This window comes from Anser anser (assembly GCF_964211835.1).
Source record: "Anser anser genome assembly, chromosome: 9".
Classification (NCBI taxonomy): domain Eukaryota; kingdom Metazoa; phylum Chordata; class Aves; order Anseriformes; family Anatidae; genus Anser; species Anser anser.
In genome coordinates, this window is record NC_139729.1 from 3,099,014 (window position 1) to 3,116,648 (window position 17,635).

Genomic DNA, 17,635 nt, shown 5'->3' on the forward strand with positions numbered 1-17,635 from the left:
ACTTGAGTCTGTGCACAGTGAAGCTGCTCCACATTGCTGGTGTTATATGGTGTTATATATGGTATTAGAGCAACATTATGGTGGGGTGTTGTAGTTCAGTTGTTTTTAGTAAGTGTCATTGTGTGCTGATTGCAAGCACTCAACTGTTAAGAAGGGGGAATCAAGGATACCAAATGGGGAAAAACAATACACAGGAGTCTAATATCTTTAAGAGGATAAATTATCTTTTCCTTGAGAAAGCAGAAAATGTTAATGGCTAAGTCTGCTAAGACATTTTCTAACAGAAGTAAATAAAGATGCAAAGATCATTCCAGTCTTTTTACGTGCAATTATAATGTATCACTTGTTCTTTTACTGATCTGTGCAATCCTGGCATGACAAATTGATCGACTCTCTGCAGAATATTCCAGTGGGTTTATGGCTGATGAATCATAGGGAAGGTTATTTTGGGCTTTAAAAACAGCTGAAACAGAATGTAAAGGAGCTGATAAGTGTGTGCCCTTCAGGACTCTTCCTGGCAGTTATTGGGGCTTGGCTTGTCACAAACATCGTACATGAAGCCGTACACATACATTCAGTACAGATAACTACCTGAGTGCTGCTGAGGACATAGACCTTTATTGTACCTGCCATTGGTCTGTAGCCAGCTGACTGCAAGCTATTTGAAGAATTTTGGACATGATAAGCACGTGTACGTCACAGTGGCAAGCACTTCACAGAGCATACTTCAAGTAAAATACTGTGTTTTAAATGGGTACAGCTTATTCACCACCTTCAATTGTTTTGCTGATGCCATGGCCAGGCTGTTGAGATAATCCTGTGTTCTCCTGATCCCAGGTAGCTGAATCAGCCTTTGGGGATTTTGGATCAGGTCTGAGACTGCCCCAAGCTGGGCTGAGCAAGATGAGCAGAGACAAACACAGCCCTGCCCTTGGGGAGTGTTGAAGGGACTGAAAACAGAAAAGAGTGGCACTTCTAGGCTGTGTGAGTTTGAAATTAGGCAGCACATTATAATCCTGGGCCCAGAGCTCAAAGTGACTGTTCTGTATGCATGAGAATATTATTGTGTGTACCAATTAGTACAGTGGTAGATCGAGCTGGAAATCATAATCAAGAAACAAATAAAATAAAATCCTTTCCTATAGGTACAACAGGTGAAGATGATTCATTAAATGTAAACTAAAGCTCCAGATTATCTACCTTGGAGCAAAGGTAGATAATGGAGCAAAGGGATGGACATTGTGAGATGTGCCATATCTTTCCTCCATCAAGGAGATGAATTCCAGGGAAAGTTTGTGCACAGACTACTGGTAGCAAGCATTACTCAGTGCTTTTTTTCCTATAGCTTATAAAGCCTCTTCCCCGTCTTACTCCAGGGAAGCTATGGAAGATTACTATGTCAAATATGAGCTAATGATGGGGTGAATTAATAATAATAATAAAATAAAACACAGGAAAACTAATGGTGTTTGAGACCTAGATTTTTGTAAGGAATGTGCCTTTGGCAGAGTTTCCATCAGCCAAGTTGAATAATATTGAGTATTAGTTACCGGTAGTTATTTAACTCTCTTATCAGAGCCCTCCTGTGTAAGGTAAAGCAAAACCTTGTGACCCTGGCAGCTACCATCTTACAGCTTCTAAAAAAAGAGAGCAGTGAACTAGATGGGAAGAGCTTAAAGGAAGGGGCAGAACAGTATGAAAAGCATTTATGAAACAGAAATCCTCCTAAAGGGGTTGCTAATGTTAGAAAACCTCTCTCCATTCTCAGAGGGATTGTACAAATGTTCATACTAGTTGCTTGTCTGTTTTGACTTCTAAATGCTATTTAACCATGCAGTCTGGGGACTAGAAGCCTAAAGTGTTGTATTTTTCTCTGAGACAGTTTTCCAAAAGATTTCTTTTGTATCATAAGTAATTGCTGTAAGCAGGAGGAGCTCTGGAGTTCTCTGGGGTTGCTTGCTCTGAGGGCTGCGTGAAGTAGCAGAGGTCAGGCTGGAGCACACCTGATCTCTTCTGGAAAATAATGTAATGATCATAATTCTAAAAAAAATGCAAGTAGTACTGCAGTCCCCTTTTCTCTGAAGGAGTCATTTAAGACACTTTTTAAAAGAATCATCAGCATAAGTAGGATCCAGCTAACTCTTGGAGTGAGTGGTACAATGACCCGTAACTTCAAAAGAAACGTAGTCTTGAAGTATGACAAGTTTCATAGGACAAGATCTGGCAATCCAGGTTTATTTGGGATCTTATTGCAGCTTATTTAAAACATGTAAAAATCCAAATACAGAGGAAAGAAAAAAGAAAAAGAAGAATCAGTAATGGTGGGGGTTGCAATGTGCTCAGCTTCCCACTGACTGAAAAGCAAGATAGATGTTTTCATCAGAAAACTGGTCACAATATATTCCAGTACCACACAGCTAATAGTTGAGACGTGGCTGTAGGTATGGACCAATATTTTCTTCTCGTACTGGATGAGGAGTTTTTTCCCATAGCTCTCAAGAAGCGGATCTACTTAGAAGCAAGGTGTCACATACTGCAGTGAAAGAACTAAGGTAAGTGGACTTTGAGGTTCAACAGATGTCCAAGAAGGCAAGTTGGTGATGACAAGAGAAAGGAAGGCATGGCAAGTGCTGGATAAGGCAGGAAGTTTTGGTCTCAGGGCAGGTGAGAATCTTGTCTTTCATAACATACTGAGGGAGACATCAAAAGATGGAATATGTGGGAGAGGTAAGGAAACAACAGTAGTACTTCATTGTGTGCTAACTGAGCCAGCCTCTAGGTGATGGTGACAGTGATCCAAGTTACAACAAGAAGCCCTTCTCTCGAGTGACACTGGTGAAGCAGGAGTCTTCATGGGATAATGCTTCCTTGGCTTGTGCAAGGTGCCTCATGCCAACAACCAGCTTCGTCTTGTTTCATTTCAGAAGTACATCAGAAATACTGACTGGGTTAAACAATGCCTAAGATGATCCAGACACGTTGAACCCAGTATACTGGGTCTGAACCTTCAGCTTGCAGCACAGCCTGAAACCATCTTGAATCACTGCAAGGATTTAATATGGCCCAAGAAAATAACACTCAGGCTAATGCAGAGGCTTCTTGTCTCGTGGATACTGTGAACATTGTGAGGAACTACAACCCATGTGGAGGTTTCCAAAAGCATGGTTGTGACCATGATACATTTCCCCCATGAAATGTTAAAACCCACATTTTACAAATTAGGTTCTTAACGGCAGGCTTTTAGATTCACATTTGTGTGCCCTACATAAATGCCCTAGGTCTAATTTGCTTTTGTGGATGCCCATTACTTCAGAAAAACAAAAATTAACTAAAAAGTGGCAACAGTTTTACATAGTCATAACCTATACACAAAAACAATTCCATTAACATGTGTTTGGACTTGCTTATTAGCCAAATAATGTCTAAGTGCCACCCTTAAAATTCTTTTTTATGCAGCCATCAAGGAAGAATATTGCTCTTTGCTTGCCCATAACCTCATTTCTAAAATCACCAATATGACGTCATTACTCAAGGATGACATAACTTGTTGTATTAGTGGTGATCCATGTAAGGAGCGCTGTTACTAGCGGGGTAGATAATTATGTGTTTCATCACATTATATCAACACAAATAAATAGTCTTTGGCTACTGAACTGCTATCAAGTGCATGTCATTAGTTTACACAACGTTTACAAGATCACCACAAATACCAATTAGTACAGCTGATGAAGAGGACATTATCTGTGCAACAGTGTTTGCCACCCTATTCACAATGCATAATGGTCTAATCAGTCAGTTTGAAGTGCTGTGCATAAAGGAGCAGATCCTGGTTCTGTTTGAATGGGTTTATATCAGTTTTGAAGAGTTGCATTGCTCTATCACAGTCAATGAGCTATACCAATTTACACTGAGTGGGAAACTAGTAAATGTTTTTAGGAGAAATTGGTGCTTTAAAGTTCCTCTACTGTTGTTCTGGATTAAAGTTTCATGGAGTAAGAATGGCAGCTATGAATGCATAGCTAAGGTCAAACAATGGCCAAGAGAGCAGATGTACGGTTTTTGGCAATTTCACTGGTTTGTCTCCAAGTATGATTTCCAGATGCACTCCCTTTGCTTTAATTCTTCCAAGAACTATTTGGAGAAGTTTTAAAAATATTTTATTGTCTTAGTTTTTATGATTCCAGTTGATAAAAACAGTCCATCTTTACCACGCACACATTGTAATATCCTACTGCATTGTGGTAAAGTGCTGTGGTTTTATTTATATTGCATTTTCTAAAATTAGTATAAACCATAGAGACTGAAAAACCTTCGTGGGAAAGGGGGTGATAAAGATAAAAGAAAGCAGCATTTAGTTTTCTCCCCAACCAGTTCCAAATGTGCCACTGTGCCTATTACATCCTATAAACACCAGGGCAAAAGCACCAGCTGCTCATTACTCTCGGAGGAAATGCTATTTCCTCTCATTTTGGCACAAACTACCCCCCAAAAGGAAAACAACCCTTGTGAGCTGCAGCTAAACATGAAGTCTTTGTAATGGCATTATATATAAACACTGTGATGTGATATGTCTCTCCTGACAGCCAAGCCCTATAAAAATATAAAATAAAAAGATGCACTAAACCAAAGGGCATAAAAAGTGTTTGCATTTGAAACCGGTTCTGTGAGGATTTTCTACCAGCTTGACTGTAGCTGTTACTCATTGGGTGGCTGGGATAAAGACAGGCAGGGAACTAAGCACCCTTAATATGTTAATGCCACTCAGAGGTCTCCTGCTAATGCCAGTTAGAGCGTAAAATCTATTTTAAAAAAATAGCTGAAAAGTGCTATGTGCTGCTTTACGTTAAATGGGAGGCACATTGAAACATCATTAATATTTGAGATGTGCTTTGATTTAAAACATCATTAGTGCTTCCCATGTATTGGAAAGCAAACCAGAGGGAGAATCAGCACTCTCTTAAGTGAGGACTCCTGAGGATCCTTGAGTTGTTGCTCATCCAAACACCAGCCTGAAGCAGCTAGAATCTATCCCACACTAGTATCATCCATTTTTATTAGACAAATTAAAAAGGTGAAATTTCTAAGCTTTTTATTGTTCAAGGGCCACAGCTGCTGCCTGCTGCTTCTATATTTCAATGTGAATCCCCTTGATTGTCTTCACCATCACCTCTTTTTCCAGCTTGGAGTGCCCAGGCTGATTTGAAGTACAGGTCTGGAAAGAGAGAAAATCCAGCAGTTTGTGCCAGCTGATAAATAGATGAGATTGGCAGCTGCTAATGAAAAGCTCAGGGAAGATAATCTGCAAAGAAAGGAGGATACATCAGTGAAAGGTCTTTTGCAGAAAAATTTGTTTGTGGACTTGGAAAAAAAAAAAAGGAAAAGGGACTAAGGTGGCAAATGGAAACTGGGAAGGAAATGTGCCAGCAAAGTCTGGAGATCAAAAGTAACTGGAATAGATCTTGAGAGATATCTGCATGGCATGCACATTCTATTCTCCCAAGGACGGGTGGGCACTGGAAAGTAAACTTCAAAATAACAAACAAATAAAAATAAACCCTAAAATGCCAAATCAATCAGGAGGAACCAATTTTGGCAGGTTCAGGCATAGTTTGCTGCCTTTCCATATTAGCAGGAGGGAGAAGTAAAAAGAAAAGTAAGATCACACTGGTTACTTGCTAATAATCAGAGTAACCCATCTAAAAGATTGTGAAAACATAGCAGATGTCAGTGGGGTTGAAATTAAAACATTCAGCTCAGAATGCAAATAGTTCTGAGACTGTAAGTTTTCCCTAAAGTTCTGGCAAACATTTGGCTGGATTGATATTTTGGGCACTGATCTGCATAGCATCTGATTGTGAGCTGAATATGAGCAAAGTAGAGAGGCAGATTTTTATTGAAGAAAAAAAAAAAAAGGCTGCCTATTGCCTTCTGTGAGGCTGAGAGATGAGTTATAAAAAGCCTTATGGTGCATTTCCTCAGATGCAGTTGGCATGCAGAGCCTCTTGCCCTGATTTCCATGCTTTGGGCACTTTGTAAGTGTAAAGGCAGCCCACCAGGCTTTGGTGTATTCTCTGCTCTGTTCTTGAGCCATCCAGGCTGCCAAGCTCATCCCTTAGAGGCCAGCACCAAAGGCACTGGGTCAGGCTGGTAGCTGATGTAAACCAGAATAATCACACTTCCATCAGCCCTGAAGCAGCATTATGCCAAAACACACGTTGGGTTTTGGTAGTGAGGCTGTCAGGGAAATAGTGGGACACTTCAGTATCTTCATAACGTTGTTATTCTTGTCTTCCTTGCACATCAGTGAAAGACTGAAATGAGTCCAACATTTAATTTTTGAATGGCACTACAGAGGTACCTCCCATTTTTTGGTGGTTTCAGATGATGTGGGTTAAAAAGCCAGACAGGAATTGTTGTGTTACTGAACAAAATTTCTGCTCTCTTGTGAATATAGTGAGCATCAATGCATTTTGGAGTCTTGGGTGAATGTATATTTCTTCCTGGATCACAATCCTTCAAATGGCAATTTACAGAAATATCTGAGAATCAACCTTGGTTCTGGGTTCTGATTGCCCTAATATCTTGCTGCTGTGCATCACAGACTTATATTAGAGTATAAGGAAGTCATTTTGAAAAGATTCTTGTCTCTCTTAATTAGAAATATGGTACTCTAGATAACCCTTTTTTTTTAAATCAACTTATTATCATGTTAATATCAGATAGACAATTGAATCTTTATTCACAGGAAATTACATTGCAAGGGCTCAGTCACTGAATTTTCTCTTTGTCTAATCTGAAAAAGAAAGTTACAAAAATGTGTCAATTTTTCATTAAAATATTAATATTAAAATGTATTTTTAATCTATAAAAGTATTTAGCTTTTAAAATCAAAATACAGATTAAAACACTTTTAAAAAATACAAAATGCCATTGAAAGCATCAAAATTTTATTTTGGAATCTCATCAGGAGGGATTACCATTTTTGAGAAAATGAAAATGTCATGAAATATTTCTGTTGGCCCAAATATTAGTTTCTGAGAATATATAAAAGGCTTGGACTAAAGATAGAGCCTGTATGCGTTGCATTACCTATGTACCATGTCTCGTGCAATTTGTGTCAAAACCCAGTCAAACATTCCACAATGTTACGGTCCTATTGCCTAAGTACATAAGACTAAAGAAGCATGGAGTTAAATTCTCCTGTCTGAGGCAAGATACTGTTCCTTAGTACCAAAATCCACTGACATGGAAACACAGCGAGGCTTTCATTGCAGCTAATGGCAGTGTACCTATCCTGTGAGTAATTACCAGTCTCCAGACTTTGGTGCTTCTCTGTTCATGAGACTAATGTTTATTCAGAACGATAAATATAAGGTCTATGACACTTTTAAAGTAATGTTCAGATGTGTCTGTGTAACCATGGATGAGTGGTGTTAGTAGTTTTATGCTTTAGTACACATATTTGACTCTCTGAGTGCTCCAGGGACAGCAGTGGAGTGTAGCAGATGCCGGAGAAGCGGTAATGATTTGCAATTTTGGATGAACTTGTGGTAATAGAGAATGTAATGACAAGGTAGTGGGTTCAGCTTTCATCGGCTTCATTTTCTGCTTCATACAGAATATTAATGATTCATTTAGCATTGATCTGAATGGATTTGGAGCACAAATTTGTATCTGTAATCTAGGAGATTGGTTAATTCTTATATCCTCACGCTAAGTAAATCTTAGTGGTGCTCACAGCTGTCTCTACGTAGTTAATGACCCTGAATAAATTCCATTATAATTCCTGGGTGCGCAAAGATTTTTCATGGTGAGGAGCTGAAACCTTGCCCACAACCAGCCATCAGCCCAGGTGCAAACGCAGTCTGCCCCTAGGCCAAACATCTTCCACAAGGTGTTGAGCACTGTTCACTACCAGCCACTTCCAGTGGGAATTTAATTCCTGCAGTCTCCCAGTGATGGGGATAGTTTTTGCCCCAGTCCTTTGCAAACCTCAGTCATATGTTTAACTTGATCCATACAAGAGTCTCTGTCAGAGTAAGCACTGCTAATCATGGATGTAATGCTTAGCCAGATTTCAAACATTTGCAGGTCCTAGATCTGTGTTTTCAGTTTTGACCAGCTGAGAAATGTAATTTCTCTCAGTGTGTGATACTTTTGAACACTTTGACCTGCTGAAAAGAAAAAGTACTTTTACCTAAAGTAAGCATTTCACCTGGTCTTAGCATTGATATGCCAAATATGGTGGGCTGGGAGAAATTAATTTCTACTTATTTTCTTTGTCACAGGTGGACAGGAACATTTTTGCAGGGTGCTACTTAATGTATTTTAGAGTTACACATAAAAGGATTGTTTCTTTATTTGAAATCATAGATACTTAACAATCAGACACAATAAAGTGGGGAAATGACCATGGCTTTTGAGAAACAGGTTTCTAACCAGTAAGCATAAATCTGGTACTGATAGAATGGAAGAAAAATCTGTATTTAATCAATTTGATCAAATTTAACCTTTACAAAATTGAACTTTGCCTGCATAAGTCATGCATGCACCTGCTGTGCAAAAGGAGGAAATCTTCTGTATCTAGGAGACTACAGGCAGCTAATCAACTTTAACAGTATATTATTTTCCTGTTTTAATTTTTTTTCCCTATCTAAATCCTACAGACTGACTAACAAGAACACAGAGTACCTGCAGTGCCTTTTGATTTGCAAGATTCTAGGTTCAGTCTTTGGTTCAAATTTAACTTGTTCACAACTACATGAGTCATGTGAAATTTAGAGTATCCCTCACAAAAATATAATGGAAGAAGTAAGTGAAATTTTCACTTTAGTGATATGATTAAAAAAAAGATAAATATCAAAATGGTGACTATCAAACAACAAAAGGAATGATAAAAATGTTTCCTTTGGTGTTACAGAAGAATAGTCCTCCTTAAGAACTACAAATGTCCTTAGGGTCAGGTTTAGATACGAAATTCACAGTCTAGCACCTGACTCTGCAGCAGGATGTCCTGATGGCAGTGGTACCATCTGTAGAACAAGAAGTTGCTCACTGTGTGATCAAAGACGTAGGTAGAAACTGGCTTTCACTAATTGGAAAATGTTTTCCCATCTGAAGTTTCTATCATAGATACTTCAGTGGAGATCTGAGCCTTTATTTCCTGTCTGAATTCAGTTCTTGGTAAATAGCGAGAATGGACTGGGTTAGCATCTCCATGACAGCTGTCAAAAACCTATGCATAGTGTGTAGAATGCCGACTTAAGTCAGCACCCTCTTACTCTTCCCAGAAACCATGAGTTTCTAAAAGAATCTTAATAAGAAACTGACATGTAAACAGAGCTAATTTATACTTCTAATGGAGAACTGTAGTTAAATACTGTCATTTATTTTTCAGAATAATTTAAGTGACATGTATACCAATCCTTAACTTAAACTGAGGAAAATGTAGGAAGAGGAGATTAATTTTTCATCTGTGATTTTTTAAAGTAAAACAAAACAACAACAAAAAACACACATTGAAAACAAACAAACACAAAAAACTATTCAGGCAGTTCCAAGTTACATAGGTAACTTGACTAGTATGAATAACCATAGCATATGAGTCAGCAAGCAACTTTAGCAAGTGTAGATAAGTTTGCTTTACCATGGGATTACAATAAAGAAGGGAGAGTAACTCTTGTAATATATCAAGTGTATCTCACTGGAGAATTCCCTTTCATTCTTTGGGCTGGTTTCACTGTCTGTGCAGACATATTTATCCTTTGTTCCTTATGCAACAGCCCCCAAGAAATTAAATGAAAGCCATTTCATTTGCTGTTTCTTAATTCACTTGAGTATCAATAATTTTTATGCAATGTTCATGTCCTCCAAAAAAAAAAAAAAAAAAGGTTGGATAAATTAATTTGATGTAACTAGGTGGTGTAACTAAATGATGCATTGACTAGATAAAGGTGCAACTCAAATTTATCACAGCTAAGTTTACCCTTAAATTCCCTTCTGCATTTGTTGTCTCTATACCCCTTCTTGGGAGATTCCAAACCACAAAACCACATAGAAAATAGAACAAAAAAAAATAAAAAGAAAATTAAAAAAAAAAAAGGAAAGAAAAAAGAGCAGAACAGATCTCATGAATCATGACTCATGAATTTGTCACTTTTACAAAAAGTCAGAATCTAAAGACTTTGATGTATGAACACTGTGAACTTTTTCTCCAGTGTTTTTCATGTTACTAGGACTGCAAAGGATACATTAAATAATGGAGATCTTCTGATAGTCCAGAAACAAGTGCCAATAGTATCTTACACAAAATCTATTTTCATGAGTTTTCAAAGAAAAAATCCTGATCCAAATACACACTCAAACTCTGAGTACTTATTCAGAATGAAACAATCCTTCCTTGGTTCATCTCATGGGGAGTCACTACTCAGTTTAAACCAGCATAAGTCATTAGAAGTTCAACATTAAAACAAACTGGAATTAACTTGAAACTGTTATTTTTCTTTCTTGGGGACTTTTCTGTTTAAAAAGTCCTAAAAACACTTCAGAAAGCTTTGGAGTTCATATATGAAAGATATACTTAAAAATATTAGGATTAGTGTATGGAACAGTTTTGACTACTGGTTTTAGATGGGAAGTGCTTAGTCCACCACCCAGTTTTTTCACTGTGAGAATATAAACGTAGGAAAAATAACATGTGCTTGAGCTTTTAAAGTTTTGTTTGTTTGTTTTTAGTATGGAAAACCAGCTATGCTAACTGTTTTTTTCCCCCTTCCTCACAAACAACCAATCTTATAGCCACCCTCTGGTAAGAATAAATCAAAGAAAATAAGAAACCATCTTTGGGCCTACAGCAACCTCCTGTAGCTAATTTTCTTAATGACAAATGACAATATGGATATATCATTAACGTATTGTATATAATTAATATCTTTGACAGAAGGTAAAAAGAGCTATGGGTAAGCCATATAAAAATGGGATATACTGATAGTCTGATCTAATTGCCATCAAAGCCAGAGAGTGAAGAAACAATTTAGAGACAGTGGAAAAGTAGGGCTGCTGTTTCTGAAGATATTTTCTTTGAAGGGGAAAAAAGTTTGTCAGTGAAGTTTCACTGAAATGAAAGATCTATAGAGCTCTTATTTTTACTTCAATTATAAGCTGTAGTAGAAATGTATCAAGAATACCATACTGCTACTTCTGTGATTTTTTTCAGCTCTGTCATTTTCTTTTGTAGATAAAGCTATTGATAGTCACAGTAAAGCAGAGATATTTCCTAATGATTAAATTTGGTTAGTGTTCAGTCAGTGCACACACATTACAGCAACATGTGATCATTGGGCAACAATTAGGCATGTCTTGCTGCTGCTGTGCTTTCCCTACTACTGCCAGTAAAATGACTTGTGTGGGCAAAACCAGCTCGTAGCACTCATGTTGAGTTGTTGGGAGATGGCAGTTTGCTGTAAACTAGAGCTTGCATAATTTTCCTTCAAAATATTTCTCTGTTATTACTCTGCCTTTTCATAAAACAAGAATTTTCAAACAGACAATTTTGATTTTGTGTTTTGACTCTTGTTTTGACTCTTGCTGTGGGTCTGGAGGATAACATGGAAATCCTTCAGCCTCCACCCCTCAAACCCAGCCCGGTGTTTCTGATGCGACTGTGGCTCTGTTGCGTTTCAGTTTGGTGATTTGGTGGAATTGCCTATTTATCCTGTGATCCAATATCATTTAGGTAAAAACATCAATATTTCAGAGTTTTCAATAGTACTTCATTAGTTCCACAATTTTGACATTGCATGTTTCATCTATCTTCAAAGCAAAAGTTGTGGTGCCCATTGGAATAGGATTTCTGGGTGTGAACCACATCATCCACGGAGGTGATATTATTGCCTGTTCAAGCTTTTGAGAAAAGTGAGGTGTTTGTCATACATCATGGTAATTAAAGCTTTTTCATTTGTGTATGGTAGATTCAGCATTATTGCTGTCCTTGCTTGGCACTGTAGTAAAGAATGTGTTATGGCCAATAAGATGACTGATTTGCAATTAATAACATGATTTATAAAACAGTTAGGCTTCAGGCACAAGAGATCCTGAATTCAGAAATACATATATATACATATTAATTACAAAGCTCAGTATTTTTAAGGTGGAAAAATTCTGAAATCCTCACTAAGTTTAATTGTGAAAAGATATGTTTTATCTCATTCACATATCCAGTATGGAGTACTTTGGTGGTCTATATGACTACCATGAAGAATGGTAGCAATAGCATGATAAAATTCACAAGATTGCTTTGAGTAAATTTTTAGGCCACACATGGTATTGCAGAAATAATAGAATGCTAAGCAGACAAAATAATTTAAAGCACCAGCTAATGTATGACTGCGTACAACATCTGTATACATTTTAGTTGTCATTTTGGGTTCACAGCAATTTGTGGAACAAGCAGATCAAGGCATTTGCAGCAGCATTTTTTGAGAAGACAGTTTACTAGAAGAAGTTGACAGTGTTTTACACTGTCATTTTTAATTATATTTTAACAGTGTCAGTTTGCACTTTGATTTTGAAAATATTTATTAATTTAGTACAATTATTGCATATAGTGAGCCAGCTTTACTAGGAAATTAAAATAAAAAAAAGGATTATGTTTTTAAAAGATTTTTTTTTTCTGAACATAGATACTTTTTGTTGTTTTCACTCTGCAATGATGTGGTAAGGTAAAAAGCTCATTTCTTTCCAAATGAATATATAATGATGCTAGTACTAAAACAGTTAACTGGATAGCTGATATTTACAAAAATCTTAGCGTGTAATGACTTCAAGTTCTTTGTTGAATATTCATTAAATATCCTTTTCTCATAGGGCTCATAAATCCTGTGAAATGCAATACATACACACTTTAAAATTTGACAGAAAATACTCATATTTCTAAGATAAAGGTTTTTTTCTTCTTTAAGCACTCTCTCAAATCATACATAATCAGGAGCATTGGCAACACTGCTGCTCAGAGAAGGACAGAGTGAACATCAAGAAATCCAAATGAATTCAATCCCATTAAATGTAATGGTGTGGTAAATCTCACTATACCATCTGCTGTAGAATGCTGAGACACTATTGGAATTCCACATCTTATTTACATAGCAGATAAGAATGTGTTGGGAGATTTATATGGTGAATGAATACCCAGAGACAAAACTAAGTTTCTAGTCTCTTCACATATGGGGAACATCTACATCCGTAGAGCATTATACAAAAACTACTGTAAGTTAGCCTTTCTGTGAAAGACCCTGCCACTTCATTCCAACATTACCCATTAAAGAAAAAAAAAAAAAAACACAAAAAACCACACACACACAAAAAAAAAAAGTGAAAAAGTTCCTGGAAACACTGGTGGAAGATGAGATACTTCATCAAAAGAAAACATAACCGTCCCTAAATTAGTACACTTTTCTGAAGGAATTAACATAGAACATTGTAGCAGATAGGTTGTATCATATTTAAAACATCTGTGCTGTGAGTTCAGAAATCACCCTGTGGCAAAACATTAAGGAAAATATGCCACAGATTTATTTTTGCCCTCTCTTGAACGGTTAGGTTGACACTCTCCATTTTAACTAGATTCATAACTTTCATTTACTTAATACTGAAATGGAGCTGAGCTTCAGCCCAGTTTTATACCAGATTATATCACAGGTGTATCTTGCACAATATATGAACCACAGAGGAAAAAAACACTGCACTAACCCCCACCTGATATGATCCTCTTTATCATTATATTTAATAAATGGTGAGTTTACTTGAGAATGGCACATCCTTTGTGCAAATTGATTATAAAACCCATCAATTGTCAATTCAGTTAAATGTTAAAGTTCTAATACATCAAAAGTGCATAGGGGAGCTGACCTGGGCTAAGAAAACATTTTATGTAGGAATATTTAATAGAGTTCTTCTGCAGCCACCTCATGTACTTCAGATTGGAAACCTCTGAACCAAAGCCAATTGACAGTAACAGATTTGGAAAGGAAGATGCTTTTAAATTACCTCCTTTCCATTTAATCAGACAAGCAACCTCTGAATCGCAAGCCGTAGGTGAATGTTTAAGAGAACATTCTTTATATAGTCAGCTGAACCATGCCCAAGAGCACCCACTGACAGCTTTCCTATTACCAGAAGGACAATGAATCATATGAACTTTGCTGACACACATGCCATAATAATTGTTACATTTTCTTTTAGAATATATCCTTGGGCTCGCTTTTGGCCTCACCTTAAAGATGACAGCTTGTAAGCTACATAACCTAGCCTGCCACTAAATCATCAATAACCTTTTATAAAATATCCTGTAATAATTTAGTAGTGCATTGGTGCTGATCCTAATGGAATCAGACATCAGCAGTTATGCTATTTCTTCATGGATTCTGGATTCTTCTATTGAACATTTGTTAAAATAGTTGTTCATCTACAGTGTACATATTCCTGCCAAGCTTCATGGAAATATTTCTATTCATTATTTTTTAATGTCAATTCTCAGTAGAAATTCATCTTTTGTGTTTGGAACTCAGTTTGGTGCCATATAGACATCTTTGTTTCATAAAGCAGACATAATTATATATATTAAAACATATGCATCCTCATTCCCTTCAGGTTAATGGCCAAATTTTCACTGAAGCTTTTCAAGTAAGAACATAAGGTAAAGTTTTCTATTTTTCTATATCAAAGCCCTATTAAATCTTTCATGTTCAAAAGCATACTTTAGACAATTGACATTCAAGTCCACTCTATTTTTCTCTGCTGAATGCTCTAAAAGAGATTTTTGGAAGTATTAGTGCATTTTGGATGTTACTACGATACTTATATTCATAATTGTTATTAACAATATATGTATTGTTATACTGGAACTTCTGTTCTGAAAATATTCTCATTGAAGCAATATGATCATTACTTTTTCCTTAATCATGGTAAATGTTTAGCAGTAGAACTGGTGACAGTAATTTTATTAGAGATCTACAATGGATCTTAGCTAGTATTTACCAATTGTGGCACCTGGTGTCCTAGAGTCCCTTCCACATTTTTTTCAGGTTAGTACAGCCTTGATGTGTGTGGTGGTGGGTATTGCCTGCAGACCACCCCTGTCAAACCTGACACGTGGCAATAGGAATGTTTTTGTAATTCCTTGCAGGCTGTGGCCTCAGAAGTAAGGAGTACCCCGAATCTGCTCACCTGGGTGTCCCTGAGGAAGGTCAGATGCCACATGAGGAGCTGCAAGAACAACAGTCCTCTGAAGGTATGGCTGATTGCCACCAAAGACAGCACAGGAGAGATGAAAAATCATCTATCAGTCAGATGCAGTTGGGTGACTTAAAGGCTTGTCAGAGTACTTACCTGCATAATGTTATGCGTCTGATTTAACCAGTGAAGTTCTAACACATGTAGCTGGGCTATGTGTGCAGCTAATAAGTTCCTCCAGAGCTGGAACAGCTCTGTCAGTTTCCGTGGTTGTTCTACATTGAAGACTTCTATGATTAGGTTTAAATGTCCATGATAGGTTTAAATTATGATTAACGTGAAATTCATCTCCATGTAAAGAAATGCTGGTATTTATTTCTTAAAATAATTGCAGTTAAAGTCAGAAGTGTTGTTGGATGTCAGTTTTCTGAAAATATTCTGAAAATATTCTGAATAAATAGGCATCAAGGTAATTGTGAGACTTGACTGTGATCTCTATTTTCCAGCCTTCCTATTGGATATTTGTGGTCACTTTCTGCTTTTGCTATTTCATACCAGTGTCTTGTATTTTTTATCGTTTGAGTTCATTGATTCATTTGGTAATTCTATTCAAATAAAAATGGAAGAATCACATTCCATTGTAGTTCTCATATACACCTGAGTTACTGCTTACTTCTTTAGCCAAAATTAGGAGAAAAGTTTGAGTTGTCTTCTCTAAAGAACATGTCCTAATGAACATTATGTGATTGGGAAATACATAAAAGTCATAAAGTCTCTTTGAGATGCAGCTCCTTCTAGTATTCCCACTGGAGCAGTATGTCACTGGCATTATGGGCAAGGCTTGAAAAGGCCACTTAAGCATTATGTAGTTTTCTGCTTTATTTCTAACACATGATGTTCTCTCTCTCTCTCTCTTTGAAATAAGAACGCCAATTTATTTCATGCAATCTAATCATTTTCCCAAGTATTTTTCAGTCTACAGAATGATACCTACAATAAATACAGTTATCTCTTTGATAGAGGTTGTTTTGAACTCTTGATCACAGGTTAAATATTTCAATGTGTTGCGATAATATCTGGTATCTCACTATTTAGCCTATTTTGCGATATTTTGATAACATTCTATTTATGCAACTGCAAGTCTTTCTCAAACATCAGCAAGAATGCAAAGTAAGCATTTTGCTTTGCATTGGAAAACTGTCTTAGTGTTTCTAATTCCTCAAATACAAACTGATGAAACAATTGGACTATGTAACTTGCCAATGAAAAAGAGTTAGGACTGATTTATTTGCAAATATTCAGTGTCCTAGAGGTCTGAAAGCATCAGCTGACTTTTTTTTTTTTTTTTGGCAACTAATGGAATATTATATAGGTATACAGGTATACAGTTCTCTGGGTGACGAATTGGCTGAATGGCTGGGTCCAAGGGATCGTTGTGAATGGAATTAAATCTGATCGGTAACCACTCAATACTGGTGTTCTCCAGAACAAGGGGGCCAGTTTTATTTAACATTTTTATGAATGATCTGGTTAAGGGTATGTTTGCTGATGATACCCAGTTAGTCAGGACCATTGATCTGCCTGAGGGCAGGGACGTTTTGCAGAGGGATTTGGGTGGGCTGGATCAATGGTCTGGGTCCATCGTATGAAATTCAGCAAGAGTAAGTGCCAGGTCCTGCATTTGGATCATAACAACCCGATGCAGTGATATAGGCCTGGGTCAGCATGGTTGGAAAGCTGTCCAGCAGAAAAGAACCTGAGGGTGCTGGTCGGCAGCAGGCTGAATGTGAGCCAGCAGTGTGCCCAGGTGGCCAAGAAGGCTAATGGCATCCTGGCCTGCCTCAGAAATAGTGTGGCCAGCAGGACTAGAGAAGGGTTTGTGACTTTGTACTCAGCACTGGAGAGACTGATGGGCCCCTCACTACAGGAAGGATATTGAGTTGCTCAAGAATGTGCAGAGAAGAGCGACAAAGCTGGTGAAGGGACTAGAAATCGAGGCTTATGAGGAGCAACTGAAGGCACTGGAGTTCTTTATTCTGGAGAAGCGGAGGCTGATGGGAGACCTCTTCACTGTCTACAACTACCTGAAAGAGGTTGCAATGAGGAGGGTTTTGGTCTCTTTTCTCAGGTGGCAAGTGATAGGATGTGAGGAAATCGTCTCAAGTTGTGCCATGGGAGGTTTAGACTGGATATCAGGAAGAATTTCTTCACTGAGAGTGTGGTTAAGCATTAGGATGGTCTGTACACGGAAGTGGTGGAATCCCCATCCCTGGAGGTATTTAAGAGGTATTTCTGAACATGAGCCAGCAGTGTGCCCAGGTGGCCAAGAAGGCCAATGGCATCCTGGCTTGTATCAGGAATAGCGTATCCAGCAGGGCCAGGGAGGTGATTGTCCCCCTGTACTCTG

General features: G+C 37.5%; 1 protein-coding gene across 2 annotated transcripts in view; it reads left to right on the forward strand.

The window, feature by feature from the left end:
• LOC310904446 (phospholipid scramblase family member 5-like) overlaps positions 1–17,635 on the forward strand; it is a 155,020-nt gene that overhangs the window by 32,111 nt on the left and 105,274 nt on the right. For both annotated transcript variants that reach the window (XR_014588350.1, XM_083849194.1), the window contains exons 2-3: positions 14,647–14,692; positions 15,182–15,286. The gene's annotated coding sequence lies outside the window, so the exon portion shown is untranslated. The remainder of the gene's footprint in view (positions 1–14,646; positions 14,693–15,181; positions 15,287–17,635) is intronic.